Raw genomic sequence first — 21,963 nt, 5'->3', positions numbered from 1 at the left:
TTCAACTTATAGTTGAGCTGGGCAGAAACAGCAAGAGTCTGACACACAAAAAAAAAATCATCATTAACACTCGGACCGTCTATAAATATAACTAAGAAAAAGAAAAGGGGGGAAGAAAAGTTACCGCGACGGCAAGCTCGATACTCTTCTCGTAGAGGGCGGTGCAGTCTCGGGCATTGTTCAAAAATTTCCATTGGGGAGCGTCGAAACTGCTAAAACTCTAGCCCACTCAGGACAAGACGTCTGAAGCCAGCGTAGCCCCATGGGATCCAGCAGCATTGTCAATTACATACTCCTCAACGTGAGTAGAAACTGACAGTTTGTGAGTTAGAGAAGCAGAAGGCTTTTTGGGAGGTGGACCGAGTGTCGGGTGAACCAATACAGGAGGTTGAGGCTCGGCCATAACGGAGGCACCGACCTGTGAGGTTGGCACCATAGTGGAACTCATGGCAGGCGAAGCCGAGGGAGGAGGTGTCTTTTCGGTCCTCTTAAGGACCTTGGCAGGCCGGTCAACCTTTCGCGACCCCCTGGGGCGTTTTCTCCTCTTGGCACTGCCACTCTCGAGGATATTGTCGAGATCGGAATCCATAGCACCTGCACAGTTCCAATCGAGGTTAAGCATAGTGCTAGCAAACTTGGAAGATATAAAAAAAAAAACCAAGTGGAGAAAGACCTAACTGGAATTCTCCCCCGAGCTTGGGCTCGGAGACCATGAAATTCCCCCATCTTCAGAAGAGGCGGGGGGAGTACCTTCCCTATATGTGGATGTCAACCTCGAAAGGTCCCTATAGTCATTGGTCCCATATTGGACGACTATTCCGTCCCACACCTCGTTCAGACTGTACATAGTGTCATACTTCCCCAACCAACTATCAAACCTATGAACCCGATCATCTACCCAAGTCCATATATAGAAATGGTCCCTATCGTCCTTGCATAATACTAACCTATCGGGTTTATGTTGTAATAGGGTGGGGGACCACATTTTTGAGCTTAGGATGACTGTACCTTGATCATCCGAGCCCGAGCTCGAGGCTTTGTCGTTGGCCTCGTTCCCCGACTGCGGGCTCCATTGGCGAACCAGAGGCGGGGCCTCGCCTCTCTCCTTGGAGGAAGGATGCCTGTTGGCAAAGGCACGAGCTCCCAAAGGTCGTACTTTTTGTTGGACCAATCCGAGGTGGACTGGCCATCTCCCAAAAGTCCGCAAGCTCGTAGCTTACTCTCATGCAAAAGATATGAGAGAGACCTCCTGCCATAAGGGAGTTGGAGCAGAGCCTCTCTATGCTCCTTCATCACGTCAATGGGAGTAGGATGATGATAGTTGGCTGGAAAATAAAACACATTTCAACTAAGTACGAGCCTACAGACAAAAGTCCGAGCACAGAGATAAAGAGGGTTGGGGTACTTACGAATCCGTCTGAATGAATAGTATCGAGACGGGGACAGGCCATCTGTCCAGAAGAAGGCCTTCTTAAAGTCAGGAGGATGGTTGGTAAGATCCTTGACCACCTTTTTTTACTTGGGGTAGCTCGAAAGATAGTAGAAGCCGTCCCCTCCCCGAGCTCGGGAGGGATTGCTTTTCAAACAAAAGAGATACAAGATCTCTTCTGGCGTGGGTCCTTCCCACTTCAACTCGTGGTACAACGACTTCAGGGCAGACAGAACCCTGTAAGAATTAGTGTTGAGCTGGAATGGAGCCAACCCAACAAAGTTTGTGAAGTCCTTGAAGAAAGACTTCAAAGGCAGTAACGCTCCTACCTTCATATGCTCCTGGCTCCAAGCCGCGTACCTCAGCTTGTTATCGGGATTTCCATCTCCTGGGGCATGGCAGCTTCACTCGCTGGAAGTAGGGGCTCGACACCTTAAGGAGCTTGACAGTCTGAGGTCGTGAAAGGCCAGGAGATCGTTTATCTGACCTGTCGAGGTTACCAAGCTCCAGTAGTGCTCGGCCTCGAAGAACTCCCTCCGTGGCTGCGAGGTAGAAGGCTCCCCCATCAGTGAGAATTGGAGCTCTCCTGGGTTGTATGCGATGGTCACTTTTAACCTAGGGTCAAGGGGGATCGGCTTGGGTCCTGAATCATTTTCCGGATAAAGAGCCTCTCGAAGGATTCTCCTCTTCTTTTCTGTGACCTCGACGATTTGGCGGCGATAGTGAGCTCGGATTTCTTCCTGTTCGCGTGCGAGATCGTATTCACGAATCAGGCGTTGGTTCCGAGAAAACAGCGATTCTGGGCTCGGAGTTTTTGGCGAATGCGGAATTGCTAGCAGCAACCCCCACCGTCTTTCCAGATTCTGTGACATCTAGCGAGAAAGAAAAAATGGTGAGGGCCATGCATGCAAGGATTCAAGAATTACGAGCTTGGTAAGACAAGCTCGGAGAGTGCTTGGGTACCAAACGAGCTCGATACCGAAAACCCAATTAAGAGTCAGAACGTGTATTCTACGAGAAAAAGGAGGGGAGTGGATCAAATTTTTTAGAATCCCGAAATATCAGGGAAAAAGGTGACGGTTATTCAAAAATGGTAGTCTTGGGTATCGTGCATTCTTTAAAACCAAGATTTTGTACCTGATATCTTGGTGTGCAAGATATGTCTTTTAAATTTTGAAAACCCAGAAAAAAGAGACCTTGTTTGAGCTTGTTATACATCAAAGCTGGATTTGGAACCGGTGACTTAAACCTAACACGGAAACTTAAACTTGAATGCCTATCGGCCAGAGCTTCCTAGCATATCAAACTAAAAAATAAACCAGTACATTTCCAAAAATAAAAGAACAACACAGACAGAAACCGTCATAAAGGAAAATGAAAAGATCATCAGATACTTACACAATGATGGCGATTGCAGAGAAATCGTTGATTGAAGGAGAGGCTACAGGTATAACCTTACGGTCTCGAACAAGCTGGCGGTCCTTTGTTTCTTCGGCTGGGAAAACATGCAAAAGCAAAAAGCTCTCTGGGATGGCTTCTGGTTTTGTCTCTTCTTTTTTCTCTGATGAGTGTAGAATAAAAGGAAGAAGATGTCTAGGGCCTTATATATAGATAGTAAAAAGTGAGAAAAAAAGGGGATTAATCTGAGCCATTGGCCAGAATCCTTATAAAATCTGACGGCCAGGGACAAATGACAAGATGGCATCGAAAAGGTGGCAGGCGAACGATCGTGGGCGGATTTCCAAGGTACTCGAGTACCTTGGATAAGCAATACCCAACTGACACGCGTCCACCCTCAAGTATGTGTGATGGTGCGGTTCCCGAAGAAAGTAGTTCAAAAGTTTCCTTCTCATAGGATTCGAACAAATACTTTTGAGGGGGCAAAATGTTACACCCAGATTTTGAGCCTTAAGAATTGTGATCTCGAAAACTGGATTCGTCAGGAATGGGCTCGTAATGTCTGGAACACGTGTCTGCAACCTAGGCACCGAACCTACAAAGAAGGGGCATCTCGAAGATGGTAGCCTCGAAATCCTCACAAGCTTGAAAGACAGACATCGAAGTACGTCTATTCTCGGATGACCTCGGATCAGGGGTTCCGAGCCTGACATAAGTGTGGGCTCGAAGCCACATGATATCGGGGAAAATGCTACAACTCGAAAGTCATTAAGAGACCTGGGTGAACACGGCACTGACAATGTAGATTGATAACTTTGAATATTTTAGTGAATCATTTTGGAGAGACGCAGTCTACATTCATTGTTGTAAATCCCCTATAATAAAGGGGTATTTATTATTCAGTTATACATTCCCTGGTCTTCAGGGGACGTTTCCTTGTATATAGGAGTTACAGGCTTTTAATGCCATTAAAATTTATTTACATATACAGAATAACTTCCCGAAATGTGTGAGATAGTATTCCGAAATCTTCTCTATAAATAGAGAAGATTTGCACCATTGAAGATGACCGAATTTTTGTAATCTTGAGAGAAACTCTGGAGAATTCATTCTTGAAGAATTCCCAGAAATCATCTTAAGCTTTAATAACAAAGATTCGTGGACTAGGCAGAGTTAACTGCTGAACCACGTAAAAAATCCTGTTTGTCTTATTGTATTTTTCTGGCCATAACCATTTATTGTTTTCGTGCTCTTTATTCACTGTTGACGAAAAACGACATCAACAGTACTTTTATTTTAATTATTTATATCGATTTTGATTTAATTAATTACATCAATTTTAATTCAATTAATTATTAAATCAATTTAAATTAATATTAAATAAATTTTCATTTAATTAATTTGTTTTTAAAAAAAATTGGGAGACTTTTTAATATCTCCTATCGTGAGACGTGGGATGTCTCTCACGTTTTCCAATAAAAGATATTGAAAAGTCTTTAAAGGACTTTCAATATCTACTATTGAGAGAGATGAGAGACATCACACGTCTCCTAGTGTGAGACATTGAAAGTCTACGTTTTTTTCTGACACCTTTCAATGTCTCCCACTGGAAAATGTGAGATGTCTCTCACATTTTTTCATAGTAAACGTGAGATGTGCACCTACAATGACTCAACTTACAATGCCATCGCCAGCAGAAGAGATTGTAGACTTTTATTGTCTCCAAAATAAAGTCATAAAAACCTCGTATAGTTGCAGTGTATTTATCCTAATTTGATTTCTCACCATGTTTCGAAAATTAAATAAGAAACGTCATCTTTTATTTAAGTAGATTGTTTTAGATGACAAACATTTCATACTTTATCAAATTTCCCAATTTAAAACTCTTTGTTGCCCAAATTTCATGATGGTATGGAAGCGAATGGTTGCTATAAAACTGGCAACTGCTGGCCAAAATGAATTGCGGCGGTCAATAGGAGAAAGTCAGACAAAGGAAGGTCATTCTATATTTGCTTTTGACCATAACTTCAGTAATAGTGAACAACTTAGTCAGGTGTTGAATGCTACAAATTTATCGAATCGAATCAAATAAAAATCCGAATTCAATTTATAATTCCCAAAATTGAGAAGAATTTAAATCATTTTTAAATAACTTTTCAAAAGAACAATAGAAAGTTATTATACCACTTTATAAAAATAATGTATATATTAACTCTTCTGGTCAAACTTTAAACTTCATATTCATGGACATATATATGAATTGTACAATTTGGAAAACTAGACAGAAATCAAAGATATATTTCAAACGGTCATTGGATTTGGAGATGATTTATACATAGCTTTCGTCCCATTTTTAATTTACATATCAAGTCCTACATCAATGCAACAAATTATAATAAAATAATAAGCCCTTGTGGAAAGCCGCCATAATAATGCTTATATTGTTCATTATGCAACCCAATTAAAAAACATTATCTCTACCGTCCCTCCAGAACCACAATAAATATAAATATACACATTCATCCCTGCTATCACAGCTAATTAGATCATCATGAAGTCTTCTCTTCCATTAATCTTACTCCCTTTCTTTTTACTCTTCTCATTTCCATGGGCAAATTCATCTCCCTCTCACGAAGGCTTTTTTCATTGCCTCTCAGAACATGATCATTCTCCTTCAAACACTTCCAGCTCCATTTCCAAACTAATTTACACCCCAAACGACCCGTCGTATTTCTCTCTCTTGAATCTCTCCATACAAAACTCTCGTTTCTCTTCTCCTTTCTTACCAAAACCCTTAGTTATCGTTACACCATTGCGCGCCTCCCATGTCCAAGCCGCCATATTCTGTTCGAAGAAACATGAACTGCAGGTTAGAGTTCGAAGTGGTGGCCACGATTACGAGGGTCTTTCTTTTGTGTCCAAAGCCCCATTTGTTATAATCGATCTCTTCAACCTTCGATCTATCAACGTAGACGTCGAGAAAAGAACTGCATGGGTCGAAGCCGGGGCTACCATTGGCGAAGTTTACTATAAGATTGCCGAGGCGAGCAGTAATCTTGGCTTTCCAGCGGGTACTTGCGCTAGTATAGGTGTTGGTGGACATTTCAGTGGAGGAGGTTATGGAACGATGTTGAGAAAATATGGCCTTGCAGCTGATAATATCATTGATGCTGAAATAGTTAACGTGGAAGGAAGAATTTTAAATAGAAAATCCATGGGGAAGATTTGTTTTGGGCCATTCGCGGTGGTGGAGGAGCGAGCTTCGGAGTTGTTCTCTCGTGGAAACTTCAACTTGTTCCAGTTCCATCGACCGTGACTGTCTTCACGGTCAACCGGAACTTGACACAAAATGCTACCAAGCTTCTCCATAAATGGCAATACATCGCAGACAAATTTCATGAGGATTTATTCATCAGACTCTTCTTACAAGCAATTTCTGCACAAGACGGTAAAAAGACAATACAAGTCTCATTCAACTCGTTGTTTATTGGTAGTGTGGAGACACTAATTCCCTTGATGCAAAAGAGCTTTCCCGAGTTGGGTTTGGTTAGAGAAGATTGCTTCGAAATGAGTTGGATTGAATCTGTTGTGTACTTTCATACATTCCGAACAGGACAACCTCTTGACGTTTTGCTTCATAGAACGACTCCTTCTAGGTTGTCCTTCAAAGGAAAATCTGACTTTGTGACTTGCCCAATTCCGGAGAAGGGTTTGGAAGGTATATGGGAAAGGTTGTATGAAGAAGAAGTTGGTAGGGCTATTATTATCATGAGTCCTTATGGTGGGAAAATGAATGAAATTTCAGAATCAGAACTCCCATTCCCACATAGAGCTGGGAACATATTCTTCATTCAATATTTGGTATATTGGAAAGAAGAAGAAAACGCTTCTAAAGCTGAACAACGTATAAGTTGGATTAGAAGGCTTTATAGTTACATGGCTCCTTTTGTGTCTAAAAATCCGAGAGCTGCATATCTGAATTATAGAGATCTTGATATTGGCACATATAGCAATAAGGGCGAGCTAAGTTATCCAAGAATTTGGGGCCCCAAATATTTCAAGAACAACTTTGACAAGTTGGTTCAAGTGAAGACCAAGGTTGATCCAACTAATTTCTTCATGAATGAACAAAGCATTCCAACTCGTTCGGCCTTGTAGAAGGGAAGAGGATAAGATAGTTCTATATAAATAATATTGGGATCTCATATTGAAGTATGTGTATTAATTCTCCAGGTCCATTCCATAGATTTAAATGTAATAAGTTTTCAAAAATATTAAGCTTCTACACGGGTATATAATAATATGTGCTGGGTAAATTCTCATTTGTACCTATTTATAAATATAAACAGCTAGCAATTTAATGTAAGTGACCTTGTGTTCAATATTGTGGTAAGCGATTTAAATTTGCGTTTAAAGAAAAATCACCCGTCTCAATGTCTCCAATATATAGGTCCCACTTATTACATTTCATTCTATTTTTAAAGAGAACACCAGAAATTAATTTTAATTCACTGTGAGAAAGGTTTTAAAAATTACACTTAGATTTACTAAAGAAAAAGATTTACTTAAATATAAATCAAAGATAAATCTAATCAAATTTTATTTTCTTTTCTTAAGAATCAAATATTGACTAATAATCTGTATCTCTTTTATATAATAATTGTGTAAATAATGAAAATTCTTGATTTTAATTATTTTTTTCCGTCAACTTTAATAAAATATTCTTATATTTAATTGTAGATTATAAACATGACTTCTTATATTTAACTGTAGTTATAAACATGACTTAAACTTAAATAAATAAATAATCAAACAAATTAAAATATGATATTTTTGAGATATTTTATAATTATTCAAAAATAATAAAATCATTTATTTTATAACATAAATAAAATTTAATTAAACTTAAACTTAATATTATATTAAACATATAATATATAATATTTTGTTATCACTGCCAAATTCAAAAACTAGAACAAACATAAACTTAAACAAAACAAAAAATTAATCAAAATATGATATTTTAAAGATATTTTATGATAATTTAAATAATTAAATCATATTTATTTAAAAATAAAAAATGCATACATATCTTTTTTTTTTATCTTATAAATATGTGTGATAATTTATTTTTTTATCACGTGATTGAAGCTATTTTTCTTTATCAAATTCATCAAATGACATTACGAGTTACATTAGAAACTAAAAATAGTTGATGCATGTATACTACTCTATACTATGACTTTTTCTATTCTTATTTAATTAAACTTAAACTTAAACTTCACGTATTAGAATAATATTATATTAAACATATAACATAATATAATCTACTATATCCTTAGTATATTATATTAACAACTACATAAACTTCAACAAAAATTAATTAATTAATTAATTAATTAAAATATGATATTTTAAAGATATTTTATGATAATTTTAATAATTAAATCATATTTATTTAAAAATAATAAAGTTATACATATCATTTTTTATGTTATAAATTTGTGCGATAATTTATTTTTTATCAAGTGATTGTAGCTCTTTTTATTTATCAAATTCATCAAAGAACATAGCGAGTTACATTAGAAACTAAAAATAGTTGATGCATATATACTACTCTACACTATGACTTTTTATATTCTATTATTAATTTCTTTTTAAATATTATTGTAATTTATATATATGACATGTAGTCATGTAAATATATATTTATGTCAATGTTGTGTTTAGCTGTCATATATATAGAGATTATTGATATAAATATTTATATATACTATAGAACTATAATTCATTCTATTATATATATATATATATTTTTAAATGACAGTGAACCAGTTTTTATTAAAATTATAGACAAGGTTTACAACTTTAAAACTAAAAAAATATTTATTGCACGTTGCTTCTTCCTAGTATTTATATATAAAAAAAAAAGCTAAATGGAGGTGATGCAGCTTCATGGAATCAATAATATATGATTTATCTATTTTATCATAATTTGTGATTTTTCTAATTTTTTATTTAAAAAATGATTAATTAATCATTTGAAAAATCTCTATAGTCTCACATGGTTTACAAATCATTGTGGGCTTATACTTCTAGGCTATAAATAAATCTTTCATTGACTTTGATTTGAAATTTTTCCAAATATTAATATATTTTTTTCTTATGATGGTTGATTTAACTCAATATTTCCCTATAATTATATTTTTTTTAGTTTATCAAATTTATATTAATTTTTTTTTTGATCAAGAAGAAAGAAACTTCATTGAACAAACCAATCAGTACAAATGAAGGGCCAATTCACCCAAAACTAACAAACAACCTGTACAACCAGCTAACAAAAGCACCTGAAAAAACCTTAGTTACATTGGAGTTTCCTAATGAAAAGCTGGTTTTGAATAGAGATCTTTCTGTTATTAACAGTGTATAATCTATACTTAACTATGTTTATAACTTCCTTAGCTATACTATTAGCTGTCAAAGAATAGCCATCAAAAACACATCTATTCCTGTTCCGCCAAATGCTGTAGATAACAGCAGCCACAACCAAGCTCAGAATAGAAGCAGTAGTACCAAGCCGACCATGATTAAGCCAACCAACCCAGCCATTGAAATTACTAGGCCAGGCTTTAAACCCAATCCATGAAAAGATGAGGTTAAGAATCATCTTGGAAAGGCAGCACTCAAAAAAGAGATGAGTGTGACTTTCATTGTGATCTTCACAAACTGGACATAAGAGGCTGTTCAACTGGAAGTTGAACCTGGTCAAATTGTCTCTAGTGAGAAGGTGAACATTTACCACCTGCCAAAGAAGAAATCGGTGCTTAGGGAGAGTCAGCTTACACCAAATCGCATGATGATAACCCACCAGCTGCTGGTTTAAGGTACTGTTGTACAGTTTTGAAGGCTTAAACCTCCCTGAAACCCCAGCAGCAAGAATCTCTGTCTTACTAAATTTTCTCCTTAAATGGCACAATTTCCTCCAATACCAGCTACTATCTGGTTTCAGAATATAATTCCAGAAATTGACACCCTTCAGATAGATTTCCTTGATCCATTTGACCCAAAGTAAATCCTGCTTTTCAGAAATAGCCCAGATGTATTTAGCTAATATAGCTCTATTCCAACTAGCCCCATACTTAAACCTGAGACCTCCATAAGCTTTAGGGAGACACACCTGTTGCCAAGAAGCCATATGAAGCTTACTCCTGTTCCCTGAAGCTCCCCACAGAAATCCTCGGCAAATCTTATCAACCTCCTTAATAATGCTCTGAGGTAAGACAAAGACACTCATCCAGTAATTCCTAAGACCAAAAAGAACTGAATGAATGAGAAGCATTCGGCCTGCAAAGGACAGATGCCTACTGGTCCAAGACATCAGTTTCAATCTGATTTTGTGAAGAATTATTTCACAATCCTCATGTCTCCACTTAGTAGGCCTCATAGGCACCCCAAGATACCTAAGAGGAAAAGATCCTTCAGGTAACTGAATCTCTTGGGCAATAATCCGTCTCTCGGTTGCATTGACTCCTCCAAGATAAATATGAGACTTATTAGCATTTATAGAGAGACCAGTAGCAGCACTAAACTTCACTAGGACCTCCTTAAAAATGCTAACAACCGAACGAGTTCCTTTACAAAAAAGAATCAGGTCATCAGCAAAGCACAAATTGAGAAGCTTAAGGCTCTTACACATGGGGTGATATCTGAATTTAGAAATCTGAGCAGCATGTTGAAGGCTCTTAGTCAAATACTCCGTAATAAGCACAAACAGAAGGGGAGACATTGGATCACCCTGTCGCAGCCCCTTCTTACCCTTAAAACTACCTTGAACTCTACCATTCATAAGTAAAGAGTATGAAGTATTTCTCACACAGACCATTATCCAACCTATAAATTTCATAGGGAAACAAAGGGCCCTTAAAATATCCTCAAGAAACTGCCAATCAACCGTATCATAAGCTTAACTTAGATCTATTTTAATCGCACATCTAGGAGAAGTAGAAGCCCTCCCATAGTTCTTGATTAGGTCCTGAAATATCATGATGTTATGAGCAATTGAACGACCCCTAACAAAAACTCCCTAGTTCGGCTGAAAGAGGACAGGAAGGACTAAAGCCATGCGAGAACATAATAGTTTGGCCATACACTTCTATAAAGTAGAACAGCAAGCAATAGGTCTATAGTCTATAGCCCGAGCTGGATTAAAGACTTTAGGGACCAAAGATATAGTAGTTTCATGAAGCTCAGAAAGAAACTGCCCTGTGGCAAAACACTGACCTATCGCTGAACAGACTTCATCCCCAATATCTTGCCATAATGCTTTGAAAAAACCAGATCTGAAGCCATCTGGTCATGGAGTCTTAGTGTTGGGAATACCAAATAATGAAGCTCTGATTTCCTTACGAGAAAAGGGTTTTAAGAGAAGCAGTTGTTGATCCATAGAGAGCTTGGAACCCATCTCAATACAATGTAAATCGATCCTGCCTGTAGCCGAACTTGGACTACCTAAGTAGCTTCTAAAATGATCAACAAAGTGAGCCACTACCTCCTGAAAATCATCAATCAAATTTCCTTGCTCAGTAATATAGGAAGCAATATTATTATCAGCTCTGCGTTTTTTCAAACAACCATGGAAAAAAGAAGTATTCATATCTCCCTTCCTAATCCAAGTAAGTTTGCTGCGTTGGGCAAGGAAGCTATAGTACATATGTTCCTGAATAGTAAACGCTTCAGCAGTCATTTTCACTGCCTCTTGCAAGTTGTAATCTCGAGGATGAGATTAAGCTTGAAGTTGAGCTTCCTGATAAGCCTCCTTAGTCGAGTGATAGTTCAGACCTATATCACCAATGTCATCTCTATTGAATTTCTTTAGCCTATGCTTCAACCTCATTGTCTTTAAAAAGATTGCTCTCAACCCAGATGCCTTAACAGGGACCCTCCAACTACTCATAACCACATCTTTGAAATCCAGATGGACAGTCCAAATATTATAAAATCTAAACAGATTGATTCCCACCTTCTCCATAGGCAAGTTAGTGACAAAACACGAGCAATGATCTGAAACTACTTCCCATCTAAACACAGCCATAGAATGAGGAAAAAGATCAAGCCAATCCTCGTTCATGAAAACATGGTCAATTTTAGAGTAAATCCTAGCTGAACCTTCTTGGTTGTTTGTCCAAGTAAAATAGGAGCCAATACTTTTAAGAGACTCAACTTGAGTATCAGCTAGCCATTGAAGAAGATCTGTCAATTCCAAACCAGAAACTGGTTTCTCACCAGATCCGTCTAAACCAGAGAAAGGGGCATTGAAGTCCCCTAAAACAATCCAAGCTTTAACTGAAAGAGAAATCTTGTGTAACCCTTGCCATAAACTCCTCCTCCCCTCCATCGCATTGTAACTGTTGACCGCGTTTTTGGCCAACGACGTGTAGACGTCAAAAACGATAAAAACCTTCAAGAGAAATAAACGACACAGACGATTTTATAGTGGTTCAACCCCAATGTGTTGGTAATAGCCTAATCCACTTAGAGTTATGATTATAGATCTGCACTCAAGATCAGAGGAACCTGAGTCAACTGAGTTTCTTCAGTGTAGATTACAAGAATACAATAATTCTCTCAAATACAAGTATTCTCTCTCTAGAAAATTCGGATCAAAAGTTCAAAAGTCCAAAAGTCCCCTTTATGATGCCATAAGCCTTGTATTTATAGGCTCAGGATCGTACAGATGATATCCCCCATAATCAGGATATTCTATTATTCTCATTATATTTAAATTACATTAATATTCAAAATATAACAATACACTACATTTGTGGGATAAATTGAGAGATTCATGCGTATGCCAATACCGATTCTTGTTGAAGCCGTTTCTGGGAATCTTGACGCAGTCCTGCTCTATGTAGTCGATCCATATCACATTCAGTCTGGTCGGCCAAACCTTCACTGGGCAGACACGCACTTAACTGGGCAGACATGCACTTGGCTGGGCAGACATGCACTTGACTGGGCAGACATGCACTTAACTGGGCAGACAGGGCATGACTGGTCGAACATGGTCATGACTGGTCGGACATGGTCATGACTGGGCAGACAAGGTCATGCCTCGTCGGTCATGACATTTGACTGGCCAGTCAAAACTCTTCATTGGTCTACTGGGTCACTCCTAAGCCAGATCACTTTATCACAACTCTGAGGAGCCAATATATTTATTGACTATTAATGTGTTGTTTACGGACCATGCACTACCACTTGTCACCTCTATTGCCACGTTTTCAATCTCCAATTTTTGGGGATAACATTTTCCCCCCAAGTTTATTATACGATTTTCTCGTATGATAAACTTTTCTTCTAGCAAAATGTTCTTAAGGTCATTCAAAAGCTCCTATCCGGTCGATAACTTTCACATAAACCCACGACTGAACTTGCCTTTTGATTTCTTCAAATTCTATTTTTTTGATCTTGTTGCAGTATGTGTTTTGGATGAGAAATGGTGTTTATGCTAGATGGAATTTAGGGCTTTGCTTTTCGGAATGGGTTTATGGTATGTTGGGGTATGGCCGATTGGCCATTACTCATGGCACTTTGAAAATGCCAGTCCGATCGGACCCTACAACAGCCCCTCGGACCCAAGTCCCATCCGATCGGATGCTTGGCTTTGGGCTCGGGCTAGGGCCTCATGCTTGGACACGCACACTTCGAACATGCTGGGCTTCTCGGACACAAGCGCTGCTGGTCGGATGTTGTGCTATCTACTCGGACGCAGGCCTGGCTCCTCAGACATAGGCGAGATGCTCAGATGTAGGTTGGCTTCTCGGACACGGGTGCAGCCCCTCGGACGCACGCTCCTCCTCAAACACAGGCGTCCGCTCGGACACCACGCTGCTCCTCGGACACGCTGGGCCATCCGCTCGAACGTTCATGTCTTGGCTCCTTAGATGCTTCGGCACACGATCCTCGGGCGCGCACCAGACTCCGCTCGGACACCAAGGGGCAGCTGCTCGGATGTCGCGTCTTAGGCACCCAATGTCTGGGCTTAGTTCCTCGGACACCCCGGCCAATCTGGTTGGACACCACTCACACTAGGCACCAAATTTTTGCCTTTTACTTTTTCCTTCATACATGTTTTTTCTAAGGGATAAAAAATATTTTTACTACCCAATAAAATAATTTCTGAGTAGTAACATATATTTTTCCTTTACATGTATCGATTTATGTTTGTTTGATTCACTCCAGGGACTCGTCAATGTTATTTATTCTAAATAACAGAGTTTCCTACTCGATCGGTGATACATGCTTAGCCGACCAGGGAAGCTGTATCTGCTCTCCCGAGCAGGAAAACTTTGCACCTGATCAGCTAAACTTGTACCTGGCTAGTAGTTTACTCTCTATTCTTGTATAGCTGAGCTGTTGGCATTTATACTTTACTTTTCTTTTCTAACTTAAAACATTCTAAGTCTCTTTTAGGCTTAAAAATTTTATAAGTTTTTTGTGAATAGTAAAGTCACTCTGATGTATGCCTTATATTTTCGCATGAGTACTTAGTTTTCTAACTTGGAAATTCTAGACATTTCATAAGTCCATACTAAGTATACTTTCTCACACTCTTATTGCTCTAACATTTTATGAGCATAATGTTTATTGTCACACGAATATCTGCTCCTAACTTGAAATTTTAAAAAATTCCAAGTTACTTAAGCTGTGTCAAACAAGTTAGCTTAATGGCCTTTTTGGACTTTGAAAATTTACAAGTCAGCCTAAAAATAGATATATTAACTCGTGCTCTTATTGCCTGTGTTAAATTATATACCAGTATACCCCATGTGCCCCCCAGGTGATCAAGGGTTGAAAGATCCTTAGTCACTCGCTACTTGACCGAATCTGTTCGAGCAGTTAATTACTCGTGAAACACATAGAATATATGGAAAATATTCGAACAGTTGAACACTGCTTGAACGTATCGACCAGTTGAACACTATCCGATTTTACCGACCAGTTGAACACTGCTTGGATAACTAACACACATGCATATTTGTAGCAAGAATCGACCATGCTGCGCGCAGTCTCTTTTATTACTCGTAAATTAAAAGGGACAAAACATGTCTGACAACGAGTCTTAAACAACCAAAATTGTTCAAAAATAAAATGACTGGTTAGCAAATAACCAGCTCATAAACCAAACTTAAATAACAAGTCAAACAAATTGAAATCAAGCTACCACTCTGAAAGTGGTATTTAGAAATAATATATCCTCCGATGCTCGCCACTTTAGTGGTTTCTGATCCTAGCACTCCCGCTCAGCATACTTCTCCTTTGCTTCGTTGCTTTCCTCAGCCAAGTGTGGACCTCCACATACAGTGTCTAAGGTAAAGTCCAAAGGTTCGGGCTGCAAGGGTGGAGATCTTTGTCGCTTGAAACCAGGATTGATGCTGCCTCCTTCTCCCTGGGGTGTCTCTGCCCGATACTTCCTCAACTTGCCCGACTGGAGAAGAAATTCTATCTCGTCCTTGAGGTGATTGCATTCATTCGTGTCGTGACCATAATCTCCATGGAAACGACAAAACTTATTCATTTCTCTCTTCCTCATCTCTTTCCTGATGGGTGGAGGTTTCTTGTAGGGAACCTCTTCATGACTAGCAAGATATATTTCCGCTCGGCTGGTCGATAGAGTGGTGTAGTTAGTGAATTGAGGCTCATACTTGGTTGGCTTTTCACTTGAATTCAACTTTGGTTTCTTTTCCTCATGGTGGTCAGACCCGTTATTTCAACGTTTCCTTCCACCAGAGTCAATTGATCCGCCCGGATTGTTTATGCCATTCACCTCTTTCTCTATTGCATCATCCAATTTCATATACTTGTCCGCCCGGTCAAGAAATTGTTGAAGTGTTGAAATTGGATTTCTATGTATACTGTCCCACAAAGGGCTCCGATAAGTTATCCCAGCAGATATGGCAACCATCTTCCCCTCGTCTCCTACAGCAGTTGCTTTATTGGCTTCTCTCATGAATCTCTGTATATAGCTCTTTATAGACTCATCTTTTCCTTGTTTGATATCTGCCAAGTGGTTGGCATAAACTGGTGGAGTCCGGGCAGTGTTGACTTGTCTACAAAACTCCTTCTTGAATGCTTCCCAAGAGGTAATGGAGTTTGGATTAAACTTCCAATACCATTCCTGGGCAGTATCCGTCAATGTAGTTGGGAAAACTCTACACCGATAATCGTCACTTACTCCGAGCAATTCCATCTCGTCCTCGAATTTCCCAATATGTCTGATGGGATCTTCCTTTTCTGTATATACTTGCAGAACCGGTGCTTTATATTTTGCCGGTGGCTGGGCTGCTCTAATCCGGGCACAAAATGGGCTGCCACTCCGGTGGTCTATCGCATCTATCTCAGAAGGTCGTTTTGACAAACTTTGCATTGCAGCTGTTAGCATGTCAAGCTGGGCTTGGATGGCCGGTGCAACTGATGAGGTTCCAAGGTCTTGACCGCCTGGTCGGGCATTACCAACTGGCGCGCCATCGTCAAGTATTTTTACTTGACTGGCAGGGCAGTCCAGATTTTGCCCTTCGACAGGGACGGTCCTCCTCTTGTTGGTGATAACGTCCCTCAGATCCTTCCAGGAACCATGCTCTCCTGCCCAATCAAACACCGTACTTTTCGATTTTTCAGGGGGCTTACCACGTGGGACTTGCTCTCTCCCACTACTTTGCTGGCCTGGGTGCAGTGGAGGCCTTTCGGTACGCCCTGGGCAGTCTTTTCCTCCTTGTTGGCCATTTCCCTCCTTTTCCTTTGACTAGTCGGTGTGATGACTATCAGCCTCATCACGACCATGCCCATCTTTGAATTGTGAACTCCTCTTCTCTCGAGGAGTCTTGGTCTGATCCTGCCCGAGTGGGGTCTTCTTACTGCCCGATCGGTGACTTCCTGATCTCGAAGTTTCTGATCGGTGGCTCCTGGAGGGGGTTCTAGAGTGCTCCCTTTGCATCGAGGCAGTTCTAGATCAGTCCCCATCATCTTCCCTGCCAGGGGGGTTACTCCTGCTTCTGCCCGGTTCTCGAGAATCGACTCTGTCAGTGGTCCTCCGACCAGCGTTATTATTTCTTGCTCCCTGGGTGGTTGCTTGTGCTGTGGCTTGAGCATTGGCCTGGGCTAATTGGGTAGCTACTTCTAGAGCAAGTGCTTCTTCACGATGTCTCCAGTTGACCACCTCCTGTCGTTGTCTGAGCTCTTCGCTTCTGGCCTCCATATCACGCCTTTGCTGCTCTAACGCGGCTTTCTGCCTGGCCATCTCTTCAGCGAACGCCTTCTGTCTAGCGTGGAATTGTGCCATCTCCTCCTGGAAGGCGCTCATGGCTTCCTGGAGTTCTTCGACTTCTGGAGCCACGTCCTCGAGCATGACCCTAGGCTCAGTCTCATGGTCTTGTGGGCTAGGAACTTCTGATCTAGCAGGCTCTTTAGAGGAGTCTGTCTTCTTGGAGGCCGCATTGGTGCTCTTAGGCACCATAATACTTCAGGGACCATCTGTCTTTCTCTTCAGGCTCTCAATGAAAGCACCAAAATGTTGACCGCGTTTTTGGCCAACGACGTGAAGACGTGAAAAACGATAAAAACCTTCAAGAGAAATAAACGACACAGACGACTTTAAAGTGGTTCAGCCCCAATGTGTTGGTAATAGCCTAATCCACTTAGAGTTGTGATTATAGATCTGCACTCAAGATCAGATGAACCTGAGTCAACTGAGTTTCTTCAGTGTAGATTACAAGAATACAAGAATTCTCTCAAATACAAGTATTCTCTCTCTAGAAAATTTGGATCAAAAGTTCAAAAGTCCAAAAGTCCCCTTTATGATGCCATAAGCCTTGTATTTATAGGCTCAGGATCGTACATATGATATATCCCATAATCAGGATATTCTATTATTCTCATTATATTTAAATTATATTAATATTCAAAATATAACAATACACTAAATTTGTGGGATAAATTGAGAGATTCCCGCGTATGCCAAGACCGATTCTTGTTGAAGCCGTTTCTGGGAATCTTGACGTAGTCCTGCTCTATCTAGTCGATCCATATCACATTCAGTCTGGTTGGCCAAACCTTCACTGGGCAGACACGCACTTAACTGGGCAGACATGCACTTGACTAGGCAGACATGCACTTGGCTGGGTAGACAGGTGATGACTGGTCGGACATGGTCATGACTGGTTGGACATGGTTATGAATGGTCGGACATGGTCATGACTGGTCGAACATGGTCATGACTGGTTGGACATGGTTATGACTGGTCAGACATGGTCATGCCTGGGCAGACAAGGTCATGCCTGGGCAGACAATCATATGACTGGTCGAACAAGGTCATGTCTGGTCGGTCATGACATTTTACTGGCCAGTCAAAACTCTTCATTGGTCTACCGGGTCACTCCTAAGCCAAACTACTTTATCACAACTCTGAGGAGCCAATATATTTATTGACTATTAATGTGTCGTTTAGGGACCATGCACTGCCACTTGTCACCTCTATTGCCACATCATCGATCTCCAATTTTTGGGGATAACAACAACCATGGACAAAAGTAACATAAAAAGTGGCCTTTGACCAGCCAATGTTACCTTCTTTGCCACCCTTCATCTGCTCCTGAAGCACCACAAACTTATTCAGCTACTTTTGCACTTGACTAGGAGGAGAAACACTAATACCAGTAGTTGGTCCCTGCCTTGTTTGAGTAGCCACATGCTTTGGTGTTTGCCATTTCTCACCTTCATTTGTTTCCTTCAATTGATCAACCTTAGCCGTAACTGGAAGCTGTAATGCCTTAGGATTCTGAACCGGAACACCCTCAGCAGCTTTAGCACTAGGCAAAACCTCAGGTATCTCATCATTAAGCTCATCTGAATCCTTATTCCTCCTTTCTTTTACCTCTGTTTTAGCCACATCATCCTTTTTCACCCACTGAGTTTTTAGCTCCTTACGAAAATCCACCATAGAATGACCAAACCTAGAGCATACCTTGCACTTAATAGGCAACCATTCATATTCCACTCCCTATTCCATAATCTGGCCATGCTCATTAAGAAACTGAATATTTCTAGGAGGATTATCAGTTATTTCCATTTCCACAAGAACCCTAGCAAATTGAATTCTTGAACGCTCCCTAATAAACTTATCAACCATAAGCGGTTTTCCAATAGTGCTCACTAGTGCACTAAGACATTTACTACCCCAATACTGAAGCCCAAGGTCATGTAATCGAATCCACAGTGGAACTGAACGAATTAATCGAATTGCACTGAGATCAGCTGTCCATGGCCTGATAATAACATGTTTTCTATCAAATTGAATCACCCCATTCTCCAACACATGATCTCTCGTAGCTTCATCATTAAACTTGACCATAGTTAGCCCCATCGTCATTCTAGCAATTTGAGCAATCCCTAGATGACCCCAAACTCTTTTGATGAACCCTTCAAAAACAATCATTGGAGGATTGGCACCAAGAACCATACAAATCACTGCCGAACTCCAATTTACAGATTGAACTTTGACCTCTTCTATATCCACCTTAGCATACTTTTGACCATCTCTAAACAAAGGTTCAGAAAATTCTAGTTTCTGGTCAGTAAAGGAGAACATACTAGCCGTAAACTGCTGCCATTGACGATGGGCCGAAGTCTGAAAATCCCCTTCATCTGCCTTATCCGCCTGGGATGCAGGGATCGGACCTTTAGCGAAACCATCTCCCTTAGAGTCGGACCCCTGAGTGCCGACATTCAGTCGATCGTCTTCACATGCGAGATTCAATCCCTCAAACCCAGCCTCATCCAGAGTATTCTAAACATCAGTCACCATGCCTTCATTTGTCAAACCCTCAGGACCTGAAACAATCGGAACCTGCTCATCGAGAATCAATAGATCAACCTATTCTGCTATATGAATTTCAGGCTTACGTACCGGCTTCTTCTTCTTCACCATGGAAGAGAACAAACCGAGGCTTAACTTGGAAGATATATAATTATAATTTATATTAATATTTATATTTATAATTTTAGTTATGTACTATATATTGAAAAAATGATAAATATAGTGTAACAAGAATGTATATATACATTTTATCACTTATTTTCTAAAAAAAGTCATCTTCACAATTGATATTGCCCAATAAACTCCTAAGCAGTCGCATTAGTAATCGGGCTATGTCGTATCCACAGAGAGGCAAACACAACTAAATATTTGATTAGTAAATTAAAGATAAAAATAAAGTAGAATTGAAGAAATGGATTTTATGACAGTAAAATGATAGAATAGGGAAAATTATCAGATAAAGTGCATGGCAAGGTAGAGATGCAGTGCTATAAAACCTATTCTAATATTGATATTAATTCAAAACACAGTTGCAATTCTACACCATTAACTCCAACTGGAAGATGTATATGTTAAAAGCACAAATTAAATAAGGGTTTATACCTTTTTGGACCCTGTGTTTTTTCCCACTACCTGTCTGGACCCTGTGTTTTGACAAAATACTTTTTGGACCATATGTTTTGTAAAATGGTTAAAATAGAACCCTAAACCCGATTTTGGTCAATGTTTTCTCAACTAAAATCACAAATAATTTACCAAACTAACAATTCAGAACAAAAAAAAAATCATTCTGCTTAAAAACTGTGTTGTTATATTCAATTTTTTTCCATCAAAATTGAATTTAGGGTTCTATTTTAACCATTTTACAAAACATAGGGTCTAAAAAGTAATTTGTCAAAACACAGGGTCCAAAAAGGTATAAACCCATTAAATAATCTAGATTAAATTGAATCTAACTCCTAATTTCATAGCATATCATACTATATATCCAAGAGCGAAAAAATACCACTGGCAGAATGCAGTAAAAGACATACAATATAACAAATATACTAAAATAAATTAACAATCTAAGTTACATAAGAAAATCATGACTGAATTGATGTAAAAGATGTTAAATAATTTTATAAAAGAAATTAGAAGATGAGAAACAAAATAATTAATGAGATATGAAAATGAAGTATAAGAAGAATCAATATCAATATTGAGAATGAAAAGTATAACAACTACACTCTAACCTCACCAATATTTCTAAAATAATTCACTCATTTTTGTCACCTAAAACAAGCAAAATTAAACTAGAAATAAGAAAAGAAACAAAATACAAAGTGTATTTTTCCACTCTCCAATCTGATACTTTTTTCCCTACATTTGGTCCTCTATTTATAGTGGAAATAGCACCCAAAATGTGTATTTTTGTGCATTAGGAAGTGGCGAAAGTGGCTACAAAATCTGATAGAAAAATGGACAAGTGGGACATGTGGCATGCGTTAATTGGCTTTAGAAAAATGGTTGTTGGTGGAGTGGGGGACAAGGAGGCCACGTGGCGCATTGTGGTTGGCTGGCAGGCATGCGTGGCAGGCTGGCAGCGCGCGTCAGGTGGATCGAACTCGCTGCGTCAGGTGGTGGCAGCACGTCAGGCGGCGTCAGGCGGCGTTAGGCTCGACTGGAGGCTAGCTGGAAGGGACACGTGTCGGCTGCTGGAGGCTCGGCTCGGCTCCTGTCAGACTCGGCTTGGCTTGGCTGAGCGAATGGCAAGCTGCCATGTGGCAGCGTGGGCATTACTAAAAGCTTGGGCCTAAGCTCCATTTTTGGCCTAATCTTGACAAAAATGTCATTTTCTTCATGATTTCTTCAATTTTAATTCTTTCTTTTTCTTTTTGTCAAAATACATTTTATTTCCTGAAAATTAAACACAAATTAAATTAAAATAAATATTTTCAAATATAAAATATATGACAATAAATCCATGAAAATATTAATTAAAATTTAATTAATCTTAAACTTTAAGACTAATAAAATGATACTTTTGAACACTAATCACAACCCCCAACCAGCTTATTGATAGTCTCTAGCAATTCAAGCGAAATAATAAATGTCAACATGATATATTTCCGGTCAAAAATTATAAAAGAACTTAAGTATAATCACAGATTGTTAGTAACAAGTCAACAAGAGTTATCCAAATTACTTCGAATAAATCTAGAGTTGTGAGTGTGTGCACCAAACTTGAACTTTCTTACCGCGAACCATAGCACATAAAGCCTTC

General features: G+C 39.3%; 1 pseudogene; it reads left to right on the top strand.

Annotated features, from left to right (window-relative positions):
• Positions 1-5,158: 5,158 nt before the first annotated feature.
• Positions 5,159-7,193, top strand: LOC133801726 (tetrahydroberberine oxidase-like; annotated as a pseudogene).
• Positions 7,194-21,963: the final 14,770 nt, after the last annotated feature.

The sequence above is a fragment of the Humulus lupulus genome, chromosome 9 (assembly GCF_963169125.1).
Source record: "Humulus lupulus chromosome 9, drHumLupu1.1, whole genome shotgun sequence".
In the NCBI taxonomy this organism is placed as follows: Eukaryota; Viridiplantae; Streptophyta; class Magnoliopsida; order Rosales; family Cannabaceae; genus Humulus; species Humulus lupulus.
The sequence above is the reverse complement of the archived record's forward strand: the minus strand, read 5'-3'. Positions and strand labels throughout refer to the sequence as shown.